Raw genomic sequence first — 27,053 nt, 5'->3', positions numbered from 1 at the left:
AGCAGCTAATTGGAGGGAGGCTGCACAGAGCAGCCAATCGGGGCCCAGAGGGCTCACATAAAAGGGAGCTGCAAGGCAGAGTATGGTCAGTGGCTCCTGAGCACTGAGTGAGTGAGGATGGTGTGCCTGTGGAGCTGAGAGAATGGGCAGTACCTTGGACAGAGCAGCAGCTAGTAGGGACTGGGAGAGCAAGAGGGAGCTCCTGGCTGGCTGCTGGGACTAGCTGGATCAATGCCCTGAGAAGAATGTGGAGAAGTGGCCCAGGGAATTGAAGCAGCAGGGACAGAGGTTAAAGAGGCATAGTAGGAGGGTACTATCCACAGGGTCCCTGGGCTGGCACCTGAAGTAGTGGGCGGGCCTGGATCTCCCCCACTCGCCAGTGGGGAAGTGGCTGGATTACTGAGGGAGATACTTATCCCTCCCCCGGGAGGGGAAAAACACAGATGGTGACACGGTCGGAGGGCTGAATCATGAAGAGGACACTGTGGTTCCTGTACTAAGGTGGGTCTGTAGGTGGAGAAGGGGGGTAGAGGCACCACCAAGAGAGGGCCTGCTGTCTGAGAGCACTAATCCCCAAGATGGCCAGCAGGGGGTGCCATTCTGATGAGTGGCCCCCATGACAAGGCGGTTTACTGTTTGAGTCAGTTCTTATTTTAACTGAACTAGTTTCTCCCATTCCTATATTTTGCTGTCTGTGGCTTAAATGATGCTCTCCTTCAGTAATTAGTGCCAGGAGTGATGTTTCGGAGCACTGAAGCTCTGTATTCATAATTATGAATATTAGTCTTTGGCATTGAAGCCCCAATCCAGCATATCACTCTAGCACAGGCTTAACTTTAGTACATAAGTAGTTCCACTGAAATCTGTTGAAGTTCACAGTAATTGAAGTTAATGGGATTTAAGTATATGCTTAATTGGTGTGCTGAAGCAAGGCCTTCAAATATCTAGCCAATACACTGACCATTCACTGCCACCCCAGCCAACTTACATCACCCTTTGAACCTTAACATTGTTCACTCAGTTCTTCAGCAGCACACACTCATCAACAAAATATACTATTATTAAAGGATTAAAAGAGATATTATTTCAAACAAATAAATTTTAGTCTGATTATAACAGCACACTCTACAAGATAAATTAATTCCAAACAATGCAGAGCATTAACATACTGTGGGCTAGAGTCTAACTCATGCTGTGGTTTGTCTTCACCTTCCTGGACAGTAAAGAGGCCATATGGCTGCCCTATCTGGGCTAATGAGGCTTCATTTTCCTCAGACAAACCTTGAAGGGGTGTAGGAATGTTGTATTTGCTCAGGGAGTAGACACTGGAGAAGACTTCTCCTTAGAATCTGAATTATATGGAACCTGAACTTCAAATACAAACCAAACTTCAGAGGCCAGGTCACAACCTATTGTAGATGTTTCCTCATCATTATTCCAACCATTCTACTCTCCTGTTCTTAAAAACTCCTTTGTTTCTTTAATTATTTCTTTTCATCTCCCTGATTTTTTTTTCAAGGAATACTTCTCTCTTCATGACTCCCTGCACAGCAATTTTTTTCCCACACAAACAACAGAGAGCAAAGCAACGTTTTGCCTTTGAAGGATATTAGGGATAGACGATCCAAAGACGATCATTCAATACATCGGCCACTCAAGCACAAGTGGCATTAGAAAGCTATGCATTCTGTTAATTTTGTGAAATAGCTGGAGCTACAAGATACAAACTTTGCAATATTGAGCCACTGACATTAATGTGATAAAAGATGTAAGGACCAGCGTGGTGGAAAGAGAGAAAGCAAACATTTTAAACCTTTGGTAACAGATAAAAGAAAACATCTTTAACATTCTTGATGGCTCTGCTGTGCTATATTGATTACAAAAGACAAGATTCTGACTGGAGGTTGCTGAGTGATTTTCCTCCTCTATCAGTACAACAAAAAGCCAAGGTCTTAAATCATTTTCAGGAACAACTTCCTACTACACAGGAAAATAAAATGCCATAACTTTGACTGTAGCTTTGTAATTAGACCAGAGTTAATTAATATCCTAAGCCATCTAAATGGACTGTCCCACTGTCTTACCAATTGATTTGATATGAGAACTAAATGTCAGCATCATTTCTAATAAAGTGGCATGTGACACTTAATAAGTAAAACCTTTTTCTTTAAGATTTAAGCATTTCCCACACTCCTTTTTATTTCATTGACATTACAAAGATATCGCTGAATCAAATAGGAGTGTTTGCGTCTTTCTGAAATTTCACAGTAATCATACCTCTTCCTTATTATACCAATTTTTAAAGCACTGGCTTCACATCGTATTTAATTTTAGTTCTTTTTATTTTTTTTTTGCCTTTGTTTTTATTTAGCGAAGTCCTAAAGCACATGCTCAAGTCCCATTGAAGTCAATGGGTGAAATCCCTGGCTCCACTGAAGTCAGTAGGAGTTTTGCCGTTGACTTCAATGGAGACTAGGTTTCACCCAATATGCTTATGTGACTTGTTAAATCGAGATGGACTTACACACGTTCTCAAAGTGAAACATTTGCCTAAGTGCTTTGCTAAATAGAGACCATGAAGGAGAGAAATGGCAGGAGGAAACCACATGATAAGCACCCAGGATTACAGGCTATTGGAGCCTCTAATCTAAACATGAAATAATAATGAATATTAATTAAAAGAACACCAAAAATAAAGGCTCAGCCCACACTCAAAAGAAAAACTCAGAGAGGAAATGCACATTATAAACAACAAGATAGACTAGCTACTCCTGCTGGACAAAAGGAACTGGGAGAGCTCAGATGATGGGTGAGGAAAGGAAGAGCACTACCTCTGTGGCCTCAATTTTCTGCCTCTCTCCCTGACTCCATAGAGCCCCCCCCATGGGGTTTGGGTGACATGTGGCAGAAGGGATGGCCCATGGAATGACCTATAGAATGTTTATGGGCACATTAGGGGGGAGGGATAGCTCAGTGGTTTGAGCATTGGCCTGCTAAACCCAGGGTTGTGAGGTCAATCCTTGAGGGGGCCATTTGGGATCTGGGGCAAAAATTGGGGATTGGCCCTGCTTTGAGCAGGGGGTTGGACTAGATGACCTCCTGAGGTCCCTTCCAACCCTGATATTCTGTGATAGCATATTTTAATGCAGAACCTATGGAGAGTGAGAGCACTCTGAGTGCAGCCACCAGCCAGGTAGCCTGTCAGCATGGCTTCCACAAGTATAATGCTGACTAGTAGCTGGAAGCAGTCTGGTGACAGTGTGAAGGAATAGGTTTGTGCACAGATGCCCCATGCCACTGGTGATATGGAGGAGTTAATAGTTTTGGGGGCCAACCTTCAATCTTCATCTTTGGAGAGGAACCTCACTGCATTTCCTATCTACTACGCATGAGGAATCTACCCAGAAGATAAGTTGGCCCCGTAGCAGTAAAATCAATATTATTTTCTAAGTGGCAGCATGCCTCAGTACTATGGCTGAGAATCTTCTTGTTGTTTGAACATGAGCTGAGTAGTTTCCCCCCTGCAGGTAGAACACATTCAAATGGTGTGACTTGGGAGGTGTCTAGTGCATGTGTGATGGGGTGTACCAGACATTTGCTGCCCCCTGTTCGAGGCCTGGTGCACTTGCCCTTGAAATTCTCCTTTTGGAAGGGAAACACAGCCAGTTTGGGCCTCCAGAGGTTCCATAGAGAGGCCTCCTAGTATCAGCTTCTGTCAGAAACAGTGATACTTGGTCCTCCAGCAGCTAGAAAGGCTGGGAGCAGGGAGAGGCCAATCAGGGCCCAGCAGGTCAGATAAAAAAGAGCTGGCTGCTTCTACAGAAGGCCAATTCTGGGTGAGGTTGTGTCAGAGAAGGAAGGTTTTTCTGGTCTTTGGCCAAGAAACCTGTCCTTGTCAGAGACCAAACTCTGACAGCATTTGGGTTGGGTCAGCAAAGGCCTATTGTTTTATATTATGGTCATTAATTCCCAGGTGACCATTTTAAATTAAGTATTCATTTCTTTTCTGTACAATTATTACAATTATTCTTTTCTGTATTAAAGACTTTGCCTCACTCTTTAATAAAACTAAAGAGGATCTTAGGGATAATGGTAGCATGACAAATGGGAATGAGGATATAGAGGTAGACGTTACCATATTTGAGGTAGAAGCGAAACTCAAACAGCTTAATGAGACTAAATCGGGGGGCCCAGATAATCTTCATCCAAAAATAGTAAAGGAATTGGCACATGAAATTGCAAGCCCATTAGCAAGCATTTATAATGAATCTGTAAACTCAGGGGTTGTACCGTATGATTGGAGAATTGCTAACATAGTTCCTATTTTTAAGAAAGGGAAAAAAAGTGATCTGGGTAATTATAGGCCTGTTAGTTTGACATCTGTCGTATGCAAGGTCTTGGAAAAAAATTTGAAGGAGAAGGTAGTTAAGGACATTGAGGTCAATGGTAAATGGGACAAAATACAACATGGTTTTACAAAAGGTAGATCGTGCCAAACCAACCTGATCTCCTTCTTTGAGAAAGTAACAGATTTTTTAGACAAAGGAAACACAGTGGATCTAATTTACCTGGATTTTAGTAAGGCATTTGATACCATGCCACATGGGGAATTATTAGTTAAATTGGATAAGATGGGGATCAATAGGAAAATTGAAAGGTGGATAAGGAATTGGTTAAAGGGGAGACTACAACGGGTCCTACTGAAAGGTGAACTGTCAGGCTGGGGGGAGGTTACCAGTGGAGTTCCTCAAGGATAGGTTTTGGGACCAATCTTATTTAATCTTTTTATTACTGACCTTGGCACAAAAAGTGGGAGTGTGCTAATAAAGTTTGCGGATGATACAAAGCTGGGAGGTATTGCCAATTTAGAGAAGGACAGGGAGACCCTACAGGAGGATCTGGATGACCTTGTAAACTGGAGTAATAGTAATAGAATGAAATTTAATAGTGAGAAGTGTAAGGTCATGCATTTAGGGATTAATAACAAGAATTTTAGTTATAAGCTAGGGAAGCATCAATTACAAGTAACGGAGGAGGAAAAGGACCTTGGAGTATTGGTTGGTCATAGGATGACTATGAGCCGCCAATGTGATATGGCTGTGAAAAAAGCTAATGCAGTCTTGGGATGCATCAGGAGAGGTATTTCCAGTAGGGATAAGGAAGTTTTAGTACCATTATACAAGGCACTGGTGAGACCTCACCTGGAATACTGTGTGCAGTTCTGGTCTCCCATGTTTAAGAAGGATGAATTCAAACTGGAACAGATACAGAGAAGGGCTACTAGGATGATCCGAGGAATGGAAAACTTGTCTTATGAAAGGAGACTCAGGAAGCTTGGCTTGTTTAGCCTAACTAAAAGAAAGTTGAGGGGAGATATGATTGCTCTCTATAAATATATCAGAGGGATAAATACCGAAGAGGGAGAGGAATTATTTAAGCTCAGTACCAATGTGGACACAAGAACAAATGGATATAAACTGGTCACTAGGAAATTTAGACTTGAAATTAGACGAAGGTTTTTAACCATCAGAGGAGTGAAGTTTTGGAATAGCCTTCCAAAAGATCTATCTGGCTTTAAGATTAAACTCGATAAGTTTATGGAGGAGGTGGTATGATGGGATAACATGGTTTTGGTAATTAAATATTCATGGTAAATAGGCCCAGTGGCCTGTGATGGGCTATTAGATGGGGTGGGATCTGAGTTACCCAGGAAAGAATTTTCTGTAGTATCTGGCTGATGAATCTTGCCCATATGCTCAGGGTTTTGCTGATCGCCATATTTGAGGTCGGGAAGGAATTTTCCTCCAAGGCAGATTGGAAGAGGCCCTGGAGGTTTTTTGCCTTCCTCTGTAGCATGGGGCACGGGTCACTTGCTGGAGGATTCTCTGCTCCTTGAAGTCTTTAAACTACGATTTGAGGACTTCAATAGCACAGATATAGGTGTGAGAGGGTTTTTTTGTAGGAGTGGTGGGTGAAATTCTGTGGCCTGCGTTGTGCAGGAGGTCAGACTAGATGATCATAGTGGTCCCTTCTAACCTAAATATCTATGAATCTGTAAGGTACACCTGCTCCATTGGATGCCCTGGCTTTGGTAAGCCTGTGACAATAAGCAAGTAGATCATGTCTAGAGAGGTGATAGGCACCTCCTTCCTTCCCTGTTAGCTATCTCACATTGAATCTCGGCACTTAGCTCTCTTAGTTAAAACATGTTCACTAACATATTTTAAGCATGAGATGTTTTCCTAATCTAGGCATTAGGACTTGTTGACAACATTTATTTCAGACATGTTTGGTGTACTCAACTTTAGATTTTCCAGGCTTGCTCCGCTATATTTCTGCATATCCTCACTGTTTTTTGAAGACTCTCCAAGAAGGAAGCCTTTTGATTGCTTTAAAGCTTTTGAACTTAGTGTATTTGTGTCTCTCCCCCCTCTTTTTTCCCCCTAATAGGAACAAATAAATACATAGCACAATGACAGCTGTTAAAGGAGGTGCCAGGTACGTAAATCAAACAGACAGAGCCCTGAGGGGGAGAAGGCCGCAAATGATAAATAATTACCAATTCTACAGAGCTTGATTACAGCAGAAGTAACGTCTGATTAAAACAAGATCAGCATTAAGACATAGCCTTGAGCAGATAAAAAATGCAGACAAATTTGGTGGTTTAACAGAATCATGGTCCTGCCTCAGGGGCTGAGTGCTCTCCCTGCATCAGTATTGGCTGCTGCTACAATCTCAAACTCAGTTGGAGTTGTAATCTGGTTTCCAAGTGGAATCTGTAGTTGCCAAGGGTTTCTGGTCCTCATCCCTCCCCATGTTGTGAAGAGAGCAAGAGATGTAATATGTGGGGTTGGACTTGATGACTTTTCAAGGTCCCTTCCTGTGCAACGTTTCCATAATTCTTCTGCTTCTATTTTTGGGATTACACTGCTGCTTCTTCAAAATAGAACCGTGTATATGTACAACTGCAATATGTATGCTAGCTTTTCAGGGGTCTCCGCACATCCACTGTAGAGTACTGAAGGACCTGGTAGATTGGCAATGGTTCCTATGTCCTCTTCTGTACATGCACCCATGCAATAAAAGGCAGAATTTTGCCTGTTTTTCCCTTAGTACTGGGCTGATTCTGAAACCTTTCCTTACAACAATTATAATTTCTTCATGTGAGTATTCCTATTGATCTCAGTGGGACTATTTGGGTGAATAAGTGTGTGTCAAAGTGAGAAAGAGTTGGCAGGGCTGATCAGATCCTCAACTGCTGTAAATTGATGTAGATCCATTGAAGTCAGTGGAGCTATGTGATTTTACACCAGCTTAGGATCTGTACCTTTGCACCTATGTATATGGCTCATGTATATTGTAAACTGTCTGGGGCAGGGACTGTCTTCTGTGTTACTGATTTGCAAAGGACATAGCACAATGGGAGCCTGAGCCTTGATTGAATAATGCATAAGAGTAAATAGCAGTGTGATACCTATTAAAATGAAGGCTCAGGGTAGATGTAATTATATTAATATTCAGTGGTCCTGTAGGTCTAACACAGTCAGTTCTGTTTAGGTCAAAGTTAATCTTAAACTTTTTATTATACTGTATTAAAAATGTGTATGTCAGCTTCATAACAAGTCCCTAGTCCTAGTGAAACTACGGGGTTAAGTAAACTATCCAACTTTTATCTTGAGGAGTTTTAGTCAATTATCTTGGTCAACAAATCACGTTGCTGCATGGGTGTCAGGGTTCCCTCCCCATTCTGAACTCTAGGGTACAGACATGGGGACCCACATGAGAGACCCCCCCCAGCTTATTTCTACAAGCTTAGGTTAAAAACTCCCCAAGGCACAAATTCTCCCTTGTACCTTGGATTAGGTAACACTGCCACCACCAAGTGATTTACACAAATTCAGGGAAAGGACCACTTGGAGTTCCTACTCCCACCTTATATCCCCCCAAGCCTCCACACCCCCTTTCCTGGAGAGGCTTGAGAATAAACAAGATGAGCACAGACCAACCTTGGGTTTTTTTAGGACACTAAAAAAAAACCCATCAGATTCTAAAAGAAAAAGAACTTTATTAGAAAGAAAAACAGTAAAAGAAGCACCTCTGTAAAATTAGAATGGAAGATAATCTTACAGGGCAATCAGATTAAAAAACACAGAGGATTTCCCTCTGGGCCAAACTTTAAGGTTACAAAAAGAAAAACAGGAATATACCTTCCTCTCAGCACAGAGAAAATCACAAGCCAAAACAAAAATAAACTAATGCATTCCCTTGCTAGTACTTACTGATTCTAATGGAGTTGGATTGCTTGCTTCCTTGATCTGTGTCTGGCAAACACACAGAACAGACAGACCAAAACCTTTCCCCCCCCAAAGTTAAAAGCATCTTGTCCCCTTATTGGTCCTTTTGGTCAGGTGCCAGCCAGGTTACCTGATCTTCTTAACCCTTTATAGGTAAAAGGATTTTGTGCCTCTGGCCAGGAGGGATTTTATAGTACTGTATACAGGAAGGTTGTTACCCTTCCCTTTATATTTATGACAACGGGCTACTAATAATACTGTGCATACCCAATAATGATCCACTAGTATTTATATGATGAAGGCTGAACATAGCATAATAAAACCATTTTCTATCAAAGTAATATAATTATTAGCAAGTATATGTCACTTCAATGCTGTACAAGCTAAATGGCTAATTAGTCTTCACAATATTTTTGTATCCATTATACAGACAGGGAATGTAACAGAGAATTAAGTGACATGTACAAGTTCACACACTCACTCACACAGTGAGTCAATGGTAGAGCTGGGATTATAACTCAGAAGCTCCCATCTTCTCAACCTGTGAATTCTGTGGATGATGCAGCAGCACCTCCTCATAAATTCCCATTATTCTGTTGAGATAGTCCAGCAATTTAATGTTGTTCTCCTGACTTGACTAGCCATGTTGCAATATCCTGTCTGAAGAACCATATGAATTTCTCATGTTAATTAGAACTGTGGGAATTCTTTGTGTTATTTGCTGCTTTTATCACAAAGGGTGATTGCAGTTTTCAAAGAACTGGTGCATTTACTCATGTTATGTGGCTACAGAGAGAGAAAGAGACTAATTGAAGTCATTCTGATAGTCGGTTTCCTGCAGATTAGTAAGAAAGGTGCAAGTTTTTATTCTTTGTTTTCATGCTAATCTGGAATAAACAGCACCAGTCATAAATGCTGTTCTCTTCCTTCACTAAACAGATGAGCTGAATTTAATGATACCTGCTTTACTGGTACAAAGCAGAGCCCAATCACTACTGCCAGGAGATCAATGAGATACTCCTGGAAAGGAGTTGGGCAATATTGCCAACCCCAAGAGTTCAAAAATCATAGGTCAGGCCTCCTGATTTTTTTAAAATTAATTTTTGGTTTCTTTTTCTTTGCTTTCTGGTGCCTGAGCCTTTAGGGCTATGTCTACGTTGCAGCTGGGAGTGTGCTTCCCAGTGTGAGTAGACAGACACACAATAATTGCTTTTTAGGCCCCAGTTCAGCTAAGCACATTCTAAGCACTTAACCCTTGTATACCAAAACACTAAAGCACATTGACTTCAGTGGCACATAAGCATCTGCTTAAAGTTAAGCATATGCTTTAGTGCTTTGCTGAATTGGGGCTGTAAGGGCAAATGAGAATTTACCTCATGATTAGAGATGGTTGAAAATATTTTTTCACCACTGAAAATTTCAGAGAAAATGAAAAAATGTGTTCCTCTGAAATTTTCAGCATAAAATTTTGACTTTAATCAAAAAACCAAAAATCTAAAAACTGAAAATCTTGGAGGTTTCAGCACCTGAAAGTTTTCACCCAAAAAACTGAAAACGTCCAATTTTACGTTTTCAGTTTCCTTATGAAAAATAAAAAATTATTGAAGAAAGCAGGACTTTCTATAAAAAGTCTGTTCTATTGCAAAGGCAATTTTCCATCAAGTTTCAACACAACCTTTGACCATCTATAATCATGACACTAATATAGAGCCAACTCAACAAGCTGCAGAATGTCTTTAATTCCCATTGTGACTAATGATGCTCAGAACTCTGGTGGATCAGGCCCTTGTTGAATTATAGTGAACCTATTGTACCACTGCTCAAACAATTTTTTCCACATTACTTTTCTTTCGGGGTTTTGGGAAACTTATCTTCAGAACAAGAGTTTAAGAGAAAAGTTTATTAAGAGTGTCATGCTGTAGGTTTCAAATTAAACCTGTTTCATCTAGAACTACTGCACAGCACTTTAACAAGCCAACCTACTAAACCAGTAAATTATTGCATAGAAATATTTACAAACTCATACTTAAAGGGTTTTCCAGGGTGTAGTATTTAAACTGTATTCTGAAAAATTACATTAACTTGTTTTCAGGTGGTACAGTATACACTTCACAGAGAATATCTTGTTTATGTCAGATAGTGCTGTATAAAGAATTATAGGTAATGTTTTTAAAGGAAAACCTCTCTCTCTGACATTAAAAGGCGCAGTGTTGTTTTGTGTGGTTTGATCAAGGAACTTAGTACAGAGCTAGCCCCATAAGAAAGATTTTGATGCAGAAAATGTTAGATGCTGATTGCTATTTAGAGAGGTAAGATGATGTAAGATTAGAGCATGGGTGTGACAGGCAGAGCTTCTTCGGGGGGGTCAAACTCAGGCGTTTCAGAGCCCTTTCCAAGGTCTTTCTGTGTTTTGGTAAGTCTTTGGGTGATAGAGGCTTATCACCTGTTTCTCTCTCAGATACTCTATAATAAGAGTCAGCGCCTTCTGAGGGACAGTGGCTTTACAGTGTTGTGTTAATTATTTAAAATACAGAGTTAAGTATCAGATTGTCGACACAAGTAGTGGGTGTTTGCTGCAGTGATATTATTTATGTAGTGTTGTATATATCTGCATCTGTATGTCTTTAGTGCATGGGAATAGAAATATAGACAGGTGCCTATTTAATTAGCACTGTAGCCTGTAAAAATAACTGATAGAGCCACTGGACTGTGAAGTGCCATCTGCAAAGATAGGCAGGTCCCTGGAAGGTTGCTATGAATGGTTTGGTCCAGAATCTAAGTTGTTTGTCTGTCTATCTGTCTTCATAAATCAAAAGTACACAGAGAAAATAATCTCTGACCCACCCAATGTGTTTACTGAGCTGGCCTCCATTTGCAAATATAGTCTGATTCCTTATTTTATTTTTACATTGTTGTAAATCAGCAGTAACTCCCTGGAAACCAACAGAAACACACTGGTGTAAGTAGGAAGAAAATCAGTCCACATTTCTCCACAGGAACTTTGTGGGATTATTTCATCAACAGAAACAAAGTTTAACCGCTTAAAGTACTTCCCTGGTACTCTTGAAGGACCTACCTTGTGGGAAATTTCCTGGTTCTCTCATGTGTTTTGTATATCTCCATGAACATCATGTTGGTTATACTCCTATAAAACCCTGTGACGATATTCCATCAAAGTTAGTTGAACTCATCATGCTTCTTATCTCTTTTGCATGTCTCTATAAAGACAGCACTGTTCGTAACATGTGGATTGTGATTTAAGCCAGTCATAAAGGTACTAAAACCTATCTACCAGAATTTGCTAATTTGAGTTCTCCAGTCCAAGTAAGCTTTTACTTGGGGCTTGAATTTAAAGTTTACAACAAATATCACATTTCCTGACAAGGCTGTCAACACATCCTCATGCTTCAGTTTTATGTGAAATCATTACCATGAAGCAAAGTGACACCATGAGAAAATTTCTTCTCAGAGGGGCGGAGGGAAGCAGTGAACAAAATGAACAGGAAAAAATTTGGACCGATGGCCAAAACTTGTGGCTCTGAATCTAAACAAAAGCTTTGAGCTCCTCTAAAAATATTCAGTGTAGCCAAGAGTAGCAGTAAGAACCACAACTTGAACACATAGGATGTTTGTTAACCAATTTTTAAGTGTTTGTAAAAGCAAAAAGAGTATTCTACAATAATTCATTATGTCTTTGTTTAGGTGTAAGTTATTTGTAAAACCCATGCTTGTGCAGGATGGTACAAAAGTTGGTGGTGTATATGTATTTTTAAAACTGATGGTTCAATCTTGATTTGTAGTAATGGCTTCCACGTTCATAACCCATCAAAAGGGATATCAAAACCTCCTGTCTTTGAGACTATTAGCATCTTTAAACAGCAGGAATGGTTTAATCATATTTTCACTAGACACATCATAAACCTTGCTGGCTGCTGTTTTAGCTACTCTTTAACCGAGTCACTAGAAAAAGAGATTGAAGAGGTAATTTTTAATTAGGTAGTTTTGTTCATCCCTTTGCCAGTGCAAGATCATTTCCTATAGTAAATACTGATTGCTTTGTCCAGTCTAAGTTTAAAAATCTCAAATAATGACCCTTTCTCCTTTTCCCTTGTGAGGGTCTTTTGCACTCAGATAGATCTGACCGTTGGAAATTTTGCTTGATAATCCAGTCTAAATTCTGTCTTGCTCACTCTTCTCATATTGCCCTTAGTTATATCGTTTTGGGTCACCCTAAGCAATTTCTCCCCATTAGTGTTTATGTCCTTCAAGTACATGTATATGGTAAATCCCATTAGTCATTAATTAACCAAGCTGTATACCTATATATTCCTGTTCGTATTTCCTCAATCAGTTTTTGTCAACATTAATCTTATAGAAACTAGCAAATCTACCTCTTAACTGAATTTGTGAAACCTAATCTGAAGATTATTTATTATGTTTATGTTGTGGTGGTACTTACAGGGCCCAGTTGGGCCCATAGTGAGAGACAGTCCCTGCCTGAAGAGCTCACACTCTAAATAGAAAAGATAAACAAAGGGTGGGAAGGGAAACAGGTGGAGAGAGGGAAAATGACTTGCCAAAGGTCACACAACAGGTCCGTGGCAGAGCAGGAAGTAGAACGTGGGTCTTCCTGAGCCACAGTCCAATGCCCTATCTGCTAGACCATATAGCCTCTCCTATTGGAACAAGCAATCTCCATCAAGAGCATGAAGGCTGTATACTGTGTTCAGTGGTATGCCTCTTCATGTAAGGTCCACACACTTAACTGTGAACACCCAAAAGCATTATTAGGAGTTATTGTATGGTGGAACCCTAAGTTTACCTTGTAATAAGCATCTGACCTGTTTCTTGCATAGCTTTGCAATGTGTTATGCAGCTCACCTGGTTTGAGGATTAATTATGAACTTCAAACTCAGAAAAGTTTGACCTTAAGTGAACTGCCTAATTTATAGCTTTCCTAGCTTTTAAAACAAAATCAGGTAACTTTGGGGGGGTGGGGTTTTCAGATGATCTTTATTTTGGCCTTGTCTCTGCTTTTAATAACACTGGAAGGCAGACAGCATGCCCTGTTGAGAGAGGCCAATAACTTCTTTAAAGCTTAGAACCTAGCTATTTATGCTTTTTATAGCTGTTAGTCTAGCTGTGTTTAGCCTGTGTTTTGTTTGTTTTTTTCTCTTCATTGTCTGTCCTGTGGCAATAAGATCATTTAAATTAACTGGAAATGGATGTGGGGATACCTACTGAGACCAGAGCTGAGCTCTGATCTGTGAAGATGCTGATTCAGGCATAGAGAGATTGGTGTGAGCATACAGACCAAAGCAAGGAGTTACTTCCCTAAATATCAGAGGGGTAGCCATGTTAGTCTGTATCCACAAAAACAACAAGGAACCTGGTGGCACCTTAAAGACTAACAGATTTATTTGGTCATAAGCTTTCGTGGGGAAAATCCCACTTCTTCAGATGCATGGAGTGAAATTTACAGATACAGGCATAAATATACGTGAAGAGAAAGGAGTAACCTTACAAGTGGAGAACCAATTTTGAAGGCCAATTTAGTCAGGATGGATGTGGTCCACTCTCAATAATTGATGAGGAGGTGTCAATACCAAGAGAGGGACAATTGCTTTTGTATTGAGCCAGCCACTCCCAGTCCCTATTCAAGCCCAAATTGATGATAATAAGTTTGCAAATGAATTGTAGTTCTGCAGTTTCTCTTTGAAGTCTGTTTTTGAAGATTTTTTTGTTGAAGAATGGAAACTTTTAAATCTGTTGTTTAGTGTCCAGGGAGACTGAGGTGTTCTCCTACTGGCTTTTGTATGTTACCATTCCTAATGTCTGATTTCTGTCCATTTATCCTTTTACATAGAGACTGTCTGGTTTGGCCAATGTACATGGCAGAGGGGCATTGCTGGCACATGATGGCATATATCACATTAGTAGATGTGCACGTGAATGAGCCTCTGATGGTGCTTGGTGTGGTTGAGTCCTATGATGGTGTTGCTAGAGTAGATATGGGGACAGAGAAGGCAACGGGGTTTGTTAGAGGGCTTAGTTCCTGGGTTAGTCTTTCTGTGGTGTGGTTTGTAGTTGCTGGTGAATATTTGCTTCAGGTTGGGGGGCTGTGTGTAAGCGAGGACTGGCCTGCCTCCCAAGGCCTGTGAGAGGGGGGGATCATTTTCCAGGATAGGTTGTAGATCGTTGATGATGCGCTGGAGGGGTTTTAGCTGGGGGCTGTACGTGACGGCCCATGGTGTTCTGTTATTTTCCTAGTTGGGCCTGTCCTGTAGTAGGTGACTTCTGGGTACCTGTCTTGCTCTGTCAGTCTGTTTCCTCACTTCCCCAGATGGGTATTGCCATTTTATGAATGCTTAATAGAGATCTTCTAGGTGTTTGTTTCTGTCTGAGGGATTGGAGCAAATGTGGTTGTATCTTAGGGCTTGGCTGTAGATAATAGATCGTGTGATGTGTCGTGGATGGAAGCTTGAGCCATGTAGGTAAGTATAGTGGTCAGTAAGTTTCCAGTATAGGGTGGTGTTTATGTGCCCATCGCTTATTTGCACTGTAGTGTCCAGGAAGTGGATCTCTTGTGTGGACTGGTCCAGGCTGAGATTGATGGTGGGGTGGAAATTGTTGAAATCCAGGTGGAATTCTTCAAAGGCCTCCTTCCTGTGGGTCCATATGATGAAGATATCATCAATGTAGCATAAGTAGAAGAGGAGTGCCAGGGGACGAGAGCTGAGGAAGCGTTGTTCTAAGTCACCCATAAAAATGTTGGCATACTGTCGGGCCATGCAGGTACCAATAGCAATGCTGCTGACTTGAAGGTATAAGTTGTCCCCAAATCTGAAATGGTTGTAGGTGAGGACAAAGTCACGAAGCTCAGCTACCAGATGTGCCGTGGCCTCATCAGGGATACTGTTCCTGACAGTTTGTAGTCCATCCTCATGTGGAATATTGGTGTAAAGAGCTTCTACATTCATGGTGGCCAGGATGGTGTTTTCAGGAAGATCACCAATGCATTGTAGTTTCCCCAGGATGTCGGTGGCGTCTCAAAGACAACTAGGAGTGCTGGTAGCATAGGTTCTGAGAGAGAGTCCAAATAGCCAGATAATCCTGCTGTAAGAGTACCAATGCCTGAGATGATGGGGCATCCAGGATTCCCAGATTTATGGATCTTGGTAGCAGATAGACTACCCATGCTTTAGGGGTGTGTCTGTATAGATTTGTTCCTGTGCTGTAGCAGGGACTTCTTGAGCAGATGGTGTAGTTTCTTTTGGTAACCCTCAGTGGGATCGGAGAATAGGGGCCTGTAGAATGTGATGCTGGAGAGTTGTCTGGCAGCCTCCTGTTGATAATCCAACCTGTTCATGATGACTACAGTACCTCCTTTGTCAGCCCTTTTGATTATAATGTCAGAGTTGTTTCTGAGGTTGTGAATGGCATTGCGTTCTGTACACCTGAGATCATGGGGCAAGTGATGCTGTTTGTTCACAATTTCAGCCTGTGTATGTCTGCAGAAGCACTAGAAGTCCAGTCTGTCATTTCGACCATCAGGAGGAGTCCATACAGAATTCTTCTTCTGGTAGTGTTGGTAGGAGGGTTCCTGTGGGTCAGTGCACTGTTCAGTGGTGTGTCAAAAATATTCCTTGAGTCAGAGACAGCAAAAGTAGGCTTCCAGATCACCACAGAACTGTATCGTTGTGTGGGGGTGGTGGGGCAGAAAGAGGATCCCAAGATAGGACAGACTCTTCTGATGGGCTGTGTGTGTGGTTGGATAGATTAACAATATTATTGGATGAGTTAAGGGTACCACTGTTGTAGCCCGCTGTGGCATGTAGGAGTTTAGATCGTTTACTGTCCTTTTTCCTCTGTAGAAAAGTAAAGTGTGTGTTTGTAAAGTCCAGTCACGTGGAAGTTTGTGTGCAAGCTTGGTTTTGTATGAGAGTCTCCAGTTTTGAGAGCTCATTCTTGATCTTCTCCTGTTTGCTGTACAGGATGCTGATCAAGTGATTTCTCAGTTTCTTTGAGGGGATGTGGCACAATCTCTCACCATAGTCAGTGTAGTATGTCAATTGCAATGGATTTTTTACCTTCAGTCCATTTGGTATGATGTCCATCTGTTTGCACTTGGAGAGGAAGATGATGTCTATCTATATCTGTGCGAGTTTTTTCATGAAGTTGATGGATTTCCACTTAATACGGCTAAATTCAGTACCTTACATGGTACTAAATAGTACTTCCCTAAATGAATCAGCAGCGAGCTGGAATGGAAAGGACTACCATCTGCCCACCCTTCAGGACTGCTGCTCCCATTGATTCACCAGACACAGCAAGGATCCAGATCAGAATTCTGGTGGAGACTATAGGTTGTAATTTCCGTGGGGAAAGGCCTATCTCTTAGCATATGTTTGTGTAGCCCATAATATAATGGATCCCTGATCTCAACTGGAACCTTTCGGTGCTACTATAATGTAAATAATAACACTTTTAACCCTGTTAGCCCTATTAGAAAACCTTCATATTCTAAGCCATTTGTTTAACTAATTTTAAATGTATTTTGGCATTTTGGGTTTGAGGTGCATCTTTATTTAAAAAATAGTGTTTTGTATTTTTGACATATCCAGACAGGTTGTTTCACCAGAGATGAAAACCATTGCTGCTTAGAGCAGGATTATCTGAATTCCTATTCATTCTCCTGTCTGAGTATTCAAAAAACACTCTGTTACATTAGCATTTGTCATTTGCCTAAATGAGTACAAATGGAAATCGTTTTGATAGCTGTAGAAATGCATCAAAAAACGCATAGAAAGTAATAATGGACAAAGCAGAAATTTTTGTAGGGCCTCCATCCCTATGATTTGTGCCACTGTCATGTATAGTACTGGTTGATGTACAGGTCCATGACACTGGCAGCTTAAAATGCAGCATAAGCAGGTGCAATTCCAATCTTGATCTGAACAGAATATACACACCCTGCATATAGTCCAAATATATCCCTTTCCTGGAGTTTGGCTTTACTGGGAATTCAAATAACAGCCACCAGACAAAAACCTTAGCCTAACTTTTCTTCCCAAACCTGACTTTTCCCAGGGAGCTTTCTCACAGAGCCTACTTCTCTTTGTCCAGAGAAATATTGCAACTCTTATTACTGTTTGGAGCTAACAAGGTGTTAGTCTGATTCATCACTAATTACACTGCATCTTTTTTGCAGGGTTTAAGCACCTGCTTTCAGGATGACTCAAAAACCCTTGCATTGATATTGTCCTACTGTCTGCCACCCTGTTACGTGTCATTAAAAATAGGGGAAAAATTACTGTAAAAATGATCCTGTAAGGTTCTAAATATTTTCTTTCAGCAACTTCAGGATAAAAGTTGTTTTGTTTAGAAATGTAAAGATGATCATCTTTCTAACTGCTGCCTTGTTGGTGGCACTTGGGATCTGAAAATCAAGCTGGTTATTTCTGCATCCGTAAGCCATCACTAGAATATTGGTTCCAAACTCTTGTCTTGTGAGGAGGTTGAGGTCTAGATATGACCCACATGCCTCAGTCAGTAATAACAATGCTGCATTTTAATCATGACGAGTGAAGCAGAATAGAACCTAACTCTCTCATCCATAGCTGTATTGGGTCTATTGAGCTAAAGACCTAAAAACACTTTTTGTTGTTAAAATAATTTGCTACGCCAAAAAGTCATACATGAATCAGTGATACTGAGTAAAGGAGTACTTGTGGCACCTTAGAGACTAACAAATTTATTTGAGCATAAGCTTTTGTGAGCTACAGCTCACTTCATCAGATGCATTCAGTGGAAAATGCAGTGGGGAGATTTATATACATAGAGAACATGAAACAATGGGTGTTACCATACACACTGTAACGAGAGTGGTCACTTAAGGTGAGCTATTACCAGCAGGAGAGCGGGGGGAAAAAGCTCTTTTGTAGTGATAATCAAGGTGGGCCATTTCCAACAGTCGACAAGAATGTCTGAGGAACAGTGGGGGATGGAGGGGGGAATAAACATGTCTCCCAAGATCTGTGAGAGTGATGGGTTGTCCTTCAGGATAGGTTGTAGATCCTTGATGATGCGTTGGAGAGGTTTTAGTTGGGGGCTGCAGGTGATGGCTAGTGGCGTTCTGTTATTTTCTTTGTTGGGACTGTCCTGTAGTAGGTGACTTCTGGGTACTCTTCTAGCTCTGTCAATCTGTTTCTTCACTTCAGAAGGTGGGTATTGTAGTTGTAAGAATGCTTGACAGAGATCTTGTAGGTGTTTGTCTCTGTCTGAGGGATTGGAGCAAGTATCACTCTCACAGATCTTGGGAGACAGGCCAGTCCTTGCTTACAGACAGCCCCCCAACGTGAAGCAAATACTCACCAGCATCCACACAACAGAACCACTAACCCAGGAACCTATCCTTGCAACAGAGCCCGTTGCCAACTGTGTCCACATATCTATTCAGGGGACACCATTATGGGGCCTAATCACATCAACCACACTATCAGAGGCTCGTTCACCTGCACATCTACCAATGTGATATATGCCATCATGTGCCAGCAATGCCCCTCTGCCATGTACATTGGTCAAACTGGACAGTCTCTACGTAAAGGAATAAATGGACACAAATCAGATGTCAAGAATTATAACATTCAAAAACCAGTTGGAGAACACTTCAATCTCTTTGGTCACTCGATTACAGACCTAAAAGTTGCAATTCTTCAACAAAAAAACTTCCAAAACAGACTCCAACGAGAGACTGCTGAATTGGAATTAATTTGCAAACTGGATACAATTAACTTAGGCTTGAATAGAGACTGGGAGTGGATGGGTCATTACACAAAGTAAACTATTTCCCCATGTTTATTCCCCCCCTCCACTGTTCCTCAGACGTTCTTGTCAACTGCTGGAAATGGCCCACCTTGATTATCACTACAAAAGGTTCAACACCACCACCACCACCCCCCGCTCTCCTGCTGGTAATAGCTCACCTTAAGTGATCACTCTCGTTACAGTGTGTATGGTAACACCAATTGTTTCATGTTCTCTATGTATATAAATCTCTCCACTGTATTTTCCACTGAATGCATCCGATGAAGTGAGCTGTAGCTCATGAAAGCTTATGCTCAAATAAATTTATTAGTCTCTAAGGTGCCACAAGTACTCCTTTTCTTTTTGCGAATACAGACTAACACGGCTGCTACTCTGAAACCTGATACTGAGTAGGAAGGTGTCATTTTTGGGTAGCTTATAACTGCTTTGATTACTGCAGGATGTCAGTGGCAGCACATGATTGAATCAGACAGACAGAATTGATGATCAACAAGGATTCAAATGCTTGAAAACAGATTCAAGTTTCACTCTTATTTTTCTTTCCTTTACAGATTTCCCCTAAGTCCTTTAACACAGAAGCAACCACTACAGTAACTCATTTCCTCATAATGATTTCCACCCTTTGTAATCTAACCTACTTATCTGCTCTCTGTGTTAGTTTCAATAGCAAGAATGAAATTGAGGCATGATGTAGAAGGTTTGTATTTAATGCTGAAACTAACTGACCTTTACGTAATGCTCAGTGAACACTCTTGATTAATGATGGGTCATAATTTTCGCTTCCAAATAGTCACATCCTCTCTAAAGAATACAGATTCATTATTACACAACAATTTAAATCCAAATCAAATTACTGTATTTTAATACTTGGGAGGTATCTGTAACTGAAAAAAAAAAGTCCTTGTTTAGAGTTCAAGGAGAGCAAAGGTTTGCCAGAAAGCTATCTTAGTATATCACATTTATTGTATTCTTATGAGTTGTCGCAAATGTCATAGCACCATAGTTGCATGGAAAGTGAGTCTTAGATGGTAAAAGACTTCACCTTTTTTTTTCCATCTCAGAGCTGATTACTCCCACACATTTCTAATTGTTTCCGTTTTTCTACTTCCAAGTTTTTTCCTGTGTGGACTAGGATGCTTCCTGGTCGGAGAAATGCAGTCAATAGTACGTGATGTTGATGTGCCCTGCTGTGAGTGGGTTTTTGTTTTGTGTGTGTGTGTGTGTGTGTGTGCGTGCTCACGCACATGCATGTGCACTCTTTCATCAGGAATTCCATTTACATTCACTGTACCTTAGCATTGATCAAAACGAATTCTGTGAAATTTGTCAGAATGGTATGTGTAACTAGATTCACAAATCTTCTCTAGCAATTTAAAAAGCCTCAATGTAATGATTTAAATTTTTAGAAACAGATTATTGTGTGGATTTATAGATAATCTCTTAATGAATTAGTGCTGTGTAGTCCCATCATGTGAAATGAAACCCCTTAAAAGAACTGAAACGTGCTTTCTCTTTCTCTCTCCTGAACACTAACAAGATAGAAAGAGACACAAAAAGTTGATAAGAATGTTACTGATCTTTACGTTTATCAAATAATTTTCTTGCCTGGAGATAAGCCGACATACTTTAAAGTGTTTTCTTTTTTTTAAAGAATTAAAACCTTTAAGATATAAAATAATGTAAACCCCCTTCCAGGGGTGAAGTGAGAGTGAACAAACAATTTAGATACTGTGAGATAGTTTTGTACAAAGTAATCATTTAAGTAGAAAGTGGCAAAAAAAAACCAACAACCCTACCTTCTGTGATGAACTGTCGTTACACGATTTAGGGGTCTTCATGAGGCATCAGCAAGTAGTAATTGATTACCTGTTACTGCACTGTAATGTCAATAAAAGAAAGGTTAGAGATATTCTGAGGATACCAACTACCTTTTTCAGGCTGCGAAATTAAGGAACAGAACATAATCTAAGAACCATCATTCATAGAGCAAATCCTTTGTTTAACTTTACTGAAGAAGTTGAAAATGTGCAAAGTAGACAGCCTGCAAAATGGATGCTCATGAGGGAGTTGACGTAAACAAACTCGATCTTTAGCTTACGGTTTTCTAAAAGAAAAGAACAGCAGTTTATCATCTACCACCTGACACTGGGGATGCTGGCAAAGATGCTGAAGTTGGAATCCACATGGTCCCTGGGTAAAATAGTATTCTTGGAGGCCTAGCATAAAGCAAAGGAATTTCCAAAGAAATTTCCCTCTAGAACATGGATAAGCCAAGGGAAAGTGCCCAAATAAGAGACTTTTTCTAGGCTCCTTGACAGCTTGTAGTTTATTTCACTCAAGTAATTTCATTATAGCACAGCTATTCCACTATATTCCAAGGGAAGCTGCAGGGATCAGACTTCATGTCTTTTATTGAAGAATGCCAGGGAGTGCAGGTAGCATGATAAATAGGGAAGGGGAGACATCATTAACATTTTTCCTCCTTTTTGTCAAATTTATGACAGTTTTTCATTACAATTTTGAAATATTAAAAATTGTTGACTGTGTCTATTAATGAATGTAACCTGTATGACATTACAGTCAGACCCTGAGCTCAGCTGTCCTGCCTATGGCAAAACCAGGGAAGGTTCCACTGTGTAATGGAAGGAAGTCAGGTTGATTTAGGACAGATCTATGAATATTTGTGTTTTGAGCTGTCATGAGGGAACAAAGCTTCTAAGTTTGCCAGCACTGGGTACACAGCTAATTCCTGATGTTCTTGTGCAGTTCATTCCAGGACCACCCACAGAGCAGAGGGGCACAGCACTGTGCAGTTTTGGCTGCCTTGGTGTATGAGTTATAACACAGTGAGTCACTGAGGGAGACGTAAGCAGATAACAGATGTTAGTCCCAGGTTTGATGTGCAAAGAGACTGTCTACCAATGATCTACCCATAGGCCAATTTCCCACTCCACTCCGTGGGAATTTTATTCAACACATAGAGTAGGACACACTAGTTACCTTCAGTTAAACTATTTGCCTTTGTTACTGAAAGGAAATTATCCCCCGTCACCATGTCATTCTTCAACGGCACAGGGTATTGTTTAAAATAAATACTAACAAGTAGATGTTAAATGCCATTCAGCTGTAGTAAAATCATAAGCTGGACTTGACTGCAAGTTTTGATCCCACTAGTACACAGAAATATACCTTTAGTCTCTTTTCATTCTTATTTGTCACACAAAATATGACAAACATATTTAATGGCTGAATAATTAGTCCCAGACTGGGTCTCTGGTGATGGCGAATTGAGAGCTCATATCAGTATTTCCCTAATTTAGGTAGATTATTTAACAGTTCTTTTCCCTTTCTGTGTCTTATGTTGCTATGATCATGAATGACCTGAACTAGCTCAATTATCAGTCTAATATAGGTGGTAGACTAGAAGGGGAAAAAATCTCCAAATTATATCAAGAAAGCACTACGATTTTTGGATATGTTGTCTGTATGCATCTGTTTGTGGCAAATATATATTTTAATTAAGTCTTCCTTAGAGATAATGGGGCAAAATTCTCAGCTAATGTTCATTGAGTTCAATGATCATTGAGTTCAAGCTATGACAATTTACACCAGCTAAGGGTCTTCTACAATAAAACCACATTTCTCTTTCTGTTTTTCTAGTAAAACAAAAAAACAAAAACAAAAGAGGGATGAAAACCAACTGTATAAAAATTGTGTGAAACACAATGCAACTCCACTCTAAGGAGAGTGAACATTGCTCTGAATGTTTTTAGCAAGCATCCAGGCAACTGCTGGAAACCATTTCCTCACTAGTAGATGGAATGCTAAAACATGATTTCCTGGCTTACAAAAGTTTAGCAAGCTCAAGGATTTTGTATGTGACCTTCCTCTTCCCTCTACCCCTGTCACTTTTTGTCTTAATCTGCAATAATGTATTTTTCACCTTAAGGGGCTGTTTCAGACAGAGTAGGCTCAACTGAACAATTTGATCATTCATATTATCTCTTGGCTTTTCTGAAATGATGAGCCATTTGTTTTCCACTAAATGGACATGCTCCTAAGAAACCAGTGAATCAATGTATTAGATACACATTGACTGCAACATAACAAGAGTTGGTTCTTCACAGGTCTGGGAACTTTCATTTACACAACAGTTACAAAGGGTCTAATCCTGAGCAGGTGTACATCCCCACAGCTCTACTGACGTCAGTGGAGCTACATCAATTTACACCAGCTGAGGTTCTGGCTCAAAATGTGTTTTATTATTAGCATTATTTCACTATCACCTACACGTGGAAGAGAAACAAATGTATATTGTTACTAAAGCTGGTCAACAATTTTCTGACAACATTTTTTCATCAGAAAATGTATTCTCTGCAGCTGAATGTGATGGGTCTTTGTCCAGCCAGCAGGAAAAAAAGGATTGGGTGTTCCTTTAAGTGTCCCTACTGAATTTGGGTTACAAGAAAGGAGAAAGAGGGAAGGACTTACCTGAGCAGAGCCAAGGCGAGAACAGGAAGTTGCTGGACAAGGTGGGGGGTGATGACCCACCAGATGCACTGAGGGAAGGGTATTAATATTGCATATTTTCAGGAACGAACCAATTCTGTCATCTCTCTCACTGATCTGATCAGCAGCACCCACCCTCCCACGAATGGCATCCGAGAAGGTCTTTTAAATGTACTGTGGGCATCATGCTAGTTGCCTTTTATTCTTTTGGGTGTGCTAGTTGCCTTTTATTCTTTTCGGTGCAGGAAGAAAATTTTCCCTCACCATCAGATTGACTGAGGCAAAGTGAGTTTTTTTCACCTTTCCCACAGCAGGTCAGGGACCTCATGAGGTAGGTTGAGAGGTTAGGTCAAGATATCTCAGTTTACTAATACGAGATGAACAGGAGCTGGAAGTGGCTTTAGGGGAAGGTATCCTCTCCGGAAGCCAGAAAAGGTAGAGTTGGGTCTCTTAATGTCTGGTACAGTGGGGAGACCCCTACCCCCACCAGACTCTCATGTGAGGGGAGGGTGATAGGTCTGAGCAACAGCCTGGGACCAGGCTGGAAAGGGGAAGGGCTGACAGTAGCTATCCCAAATAGGTGGAAAATATTAGGAAAAAATGCTGACCTGCACTTTGATTTATTGCACCTCTATCCTGATATAATGCGATCCAATATAACACGAATTCGGATATAATGCCCGAAAGCAAAAATGTTTTTCTGTCTTGTCTACAACATTGGTTCTCAAACTAGGGGTCATGACCCCTCAGGGTCACGACCTGGTTATGTGCGGGGTCATGAGCCCTGACCCCTGCCCAAGGCTGTAAGTTGCTAGCCCTGACCCCTGCTCAAGGCTGCGAGCCCCGACCCCTGTGTGGAGCTGCGGGGCTATGAGCCCCAACCCCGGCGTGTGGCTGTGAGTCCCGACCCCAACCCCTGCACTGGGCTGTGAGCCCTGACCCCGACAGGGACACATGGCTGCAAGCCGTGACCCCAGTGTGCGTCTGTGAGCCCCGACCCCGGGCTTCATGTGACGGATGACATCAGATGCACCCTTTCTAAAACAATACAAAGAATAAAACTTCTTGTGTCAAATACTGTATTAATAACAGAAATGCTCGAGGCCAAAGCAAGTTCGATATAACGAGGTTTCACCTATAACGTGGTAAGATTTTTTGGCTCCTGAGGACAGTGTTATATCGGGGTAGAGGTGTACCAGGTATTCTCCGATATGTTAAGTGAATAAAGCTGCAGCCTAATTAAACCACAACCATTGCATCTTGTCTGTCTTCCTGCATAGCCAGGACAATGCTGCTTTGTCAAAATCAAAACTTTCTGCAAGTGTGTGTCTATTTCGACCAAATTTTATTTAAAAAAATAAATCAAAATGAAGCATTTCAATAATGTCAAACATTTTGTTTTGACATTTTCTGACTGGAATGTTTTGAATGTTTTGTTTCAAAGTGTTTTTTTGTTTTGAAATGTAATTTATATTACAAAAAAGCAAACAAAGAAAAATACTCAAAACCAAAACATTCTGATTTTTACATAACTAATTGGCCACAACAAAAAGGAGAGCAGAACTGGTGTGCCTAAGAAAATTTGGGTCTATAATAAGAGATGCATCTCACCACAGTGAGACTTAGTTCAGCAGTATAAGTCCAGAAAAACAAACTACTTCTGTCTCTCCAGCTCATTCAGGGTATATAAACAAGATGGAATTCCATGTACTACATGACTAAAAGCATTCTTGATCAGAATGTACGATAGCAATCATTAAATATATCATGCACAATGACACTGAGGAAGGCTTTGTTCTCCATTCTGTTCAGTGGACCATGCTGGAACACTTGTTTCATATCTCAAAACCATTTATGATTGCTGTTAAAGAAGTCAGTGCTTTAGCAGAACCGATGAATCAAGTCAAGTTATCCCATTCATCTGTCTGTTAAAAGCAAAATATTGAAGAGAATGAAGACAAACACAGAATCTTAACAATACCCAAAGTTACATTAAAAAAATCTTTGATCTGTTTGTCAGTGGGACATATCAGTTCTGGAAAATAGCCTGAATTTTAGCTCAGCTTTTAGGTCTTTGCTTTCCCACCCCTTCATATATTGGGGTGGGGGCAGGGAATCAGGAATGGTCTGTGCACTCAGACAGAGAAAGCATGCAGAAATAGAGCTTCATCAGCCCTGATTTTTTTTCTGGTATTTGCTAGTGTATACCCTAGCATAGTGCTCACTAGGTAGCTCAGTGGTGGGTAGGGGCACAAACAGAAGCACAAATAGTTGCCACCTCGGATGTACTAGGGGGCAGTCTGAGGCCAGGAGTGAGTGATTGTGGACAAGCCACCAGCTTTGTCTCAGGGCTAAATCACTCCATGTGTACGGGGCCAGTTGGAGTTGTATAGTTTGATATACTGCCTGCAGGGAACCTGTCCCATAGCTTTAAAATGATAGCTATCTCCAGTCCATTGTGCTTTTAAGGCAGCTATCTCTCACATCTCACATTAGCATCCAAAGCCAGGGTGTGCGGGGCCACTGCATGCTGTGGTGGCTGCATACTGTGAGTGAGGGTGAATATGGTGATCAGCCCAGAAATCAGCAGGTCAAAACTGGGGAAACCAAAGAAGGAATTATGTGCTGATGTTCAGATGCAGGGATGGACTCTGACTTATCAGGAACTAAAACAAAGAGAATAATTTACAATGGATAACTTCTTCAGTGAATGTCACTTGCTTTGTCTTTGAAAATTGTCTGAGAAGAGATTCTGAAAATCTAATTTATTCCTAAATTAGTATTTTAGTGGATTTCTTTAGTTAATAACTCTTTGTCAGCAGACTATTTGACTTGTTACTATTACAAATGAATAGATTGTTCACACTGTAACAATCCTATGGAATACAAAGCATATAACACTAACATAAGTTACAGTGGTGCACGTACATTCTACCTGTAACAGAAAGCACTGGCTCTATAAGTTGAATTCCAGGTCCAACTCTGGTTAGTTCCTAGTTGTTGCCTTGAGAAATCCTTGGGAATCATAGTTATCACAGGGATCATGGGGCTGTAGGGATGGGACAGGGATGGTGGGTAGGGGGCAAGAATATAAAAACCTCCCTTTCATCAGAACAGGAGGAGTGTGGAAGGATCAGAAACCGGAACTGTTAGTCATTCACCTGCAAGTGCTTGGGCAGCAGCAGTTAGAACTGAAACTGAAGCCACATCAGCCGTGTACAGAACTCTGGAGATTGGTGGCAGATGACTGGTAGGCAGTGGCATCTTGAATAGAACTGTTGTTGGCTAAGGGGATTTTGTGCTGAAAGAGAAAGAAGGGTCCAGTAGTTAAGGCCATAGGAGCCTGGGTTTCAGTTCTTGCTCCACCAGACATCCTGTGTGATCTTGGGCACACCATTTTATTGCTCTGTACCTCAGCTGTCC

Source organism: Lepidochelys kempii, chromosome 10 (assembly GCF_965140285.1).
Source record: "Lepidochelys kempii isolate rLepKem1 chromosome 10, rLepKem1.hap1, whole genome shotgun sequence".
Classification (NCBI taxonomy): Eukaryota; Metazoa; Chordata; order Testudines; family Cheloniidae; genus Lepidochelys; species Lepidochelys kempii.
Note: the sequence above shows the minus strand (reverse complement) of the source record.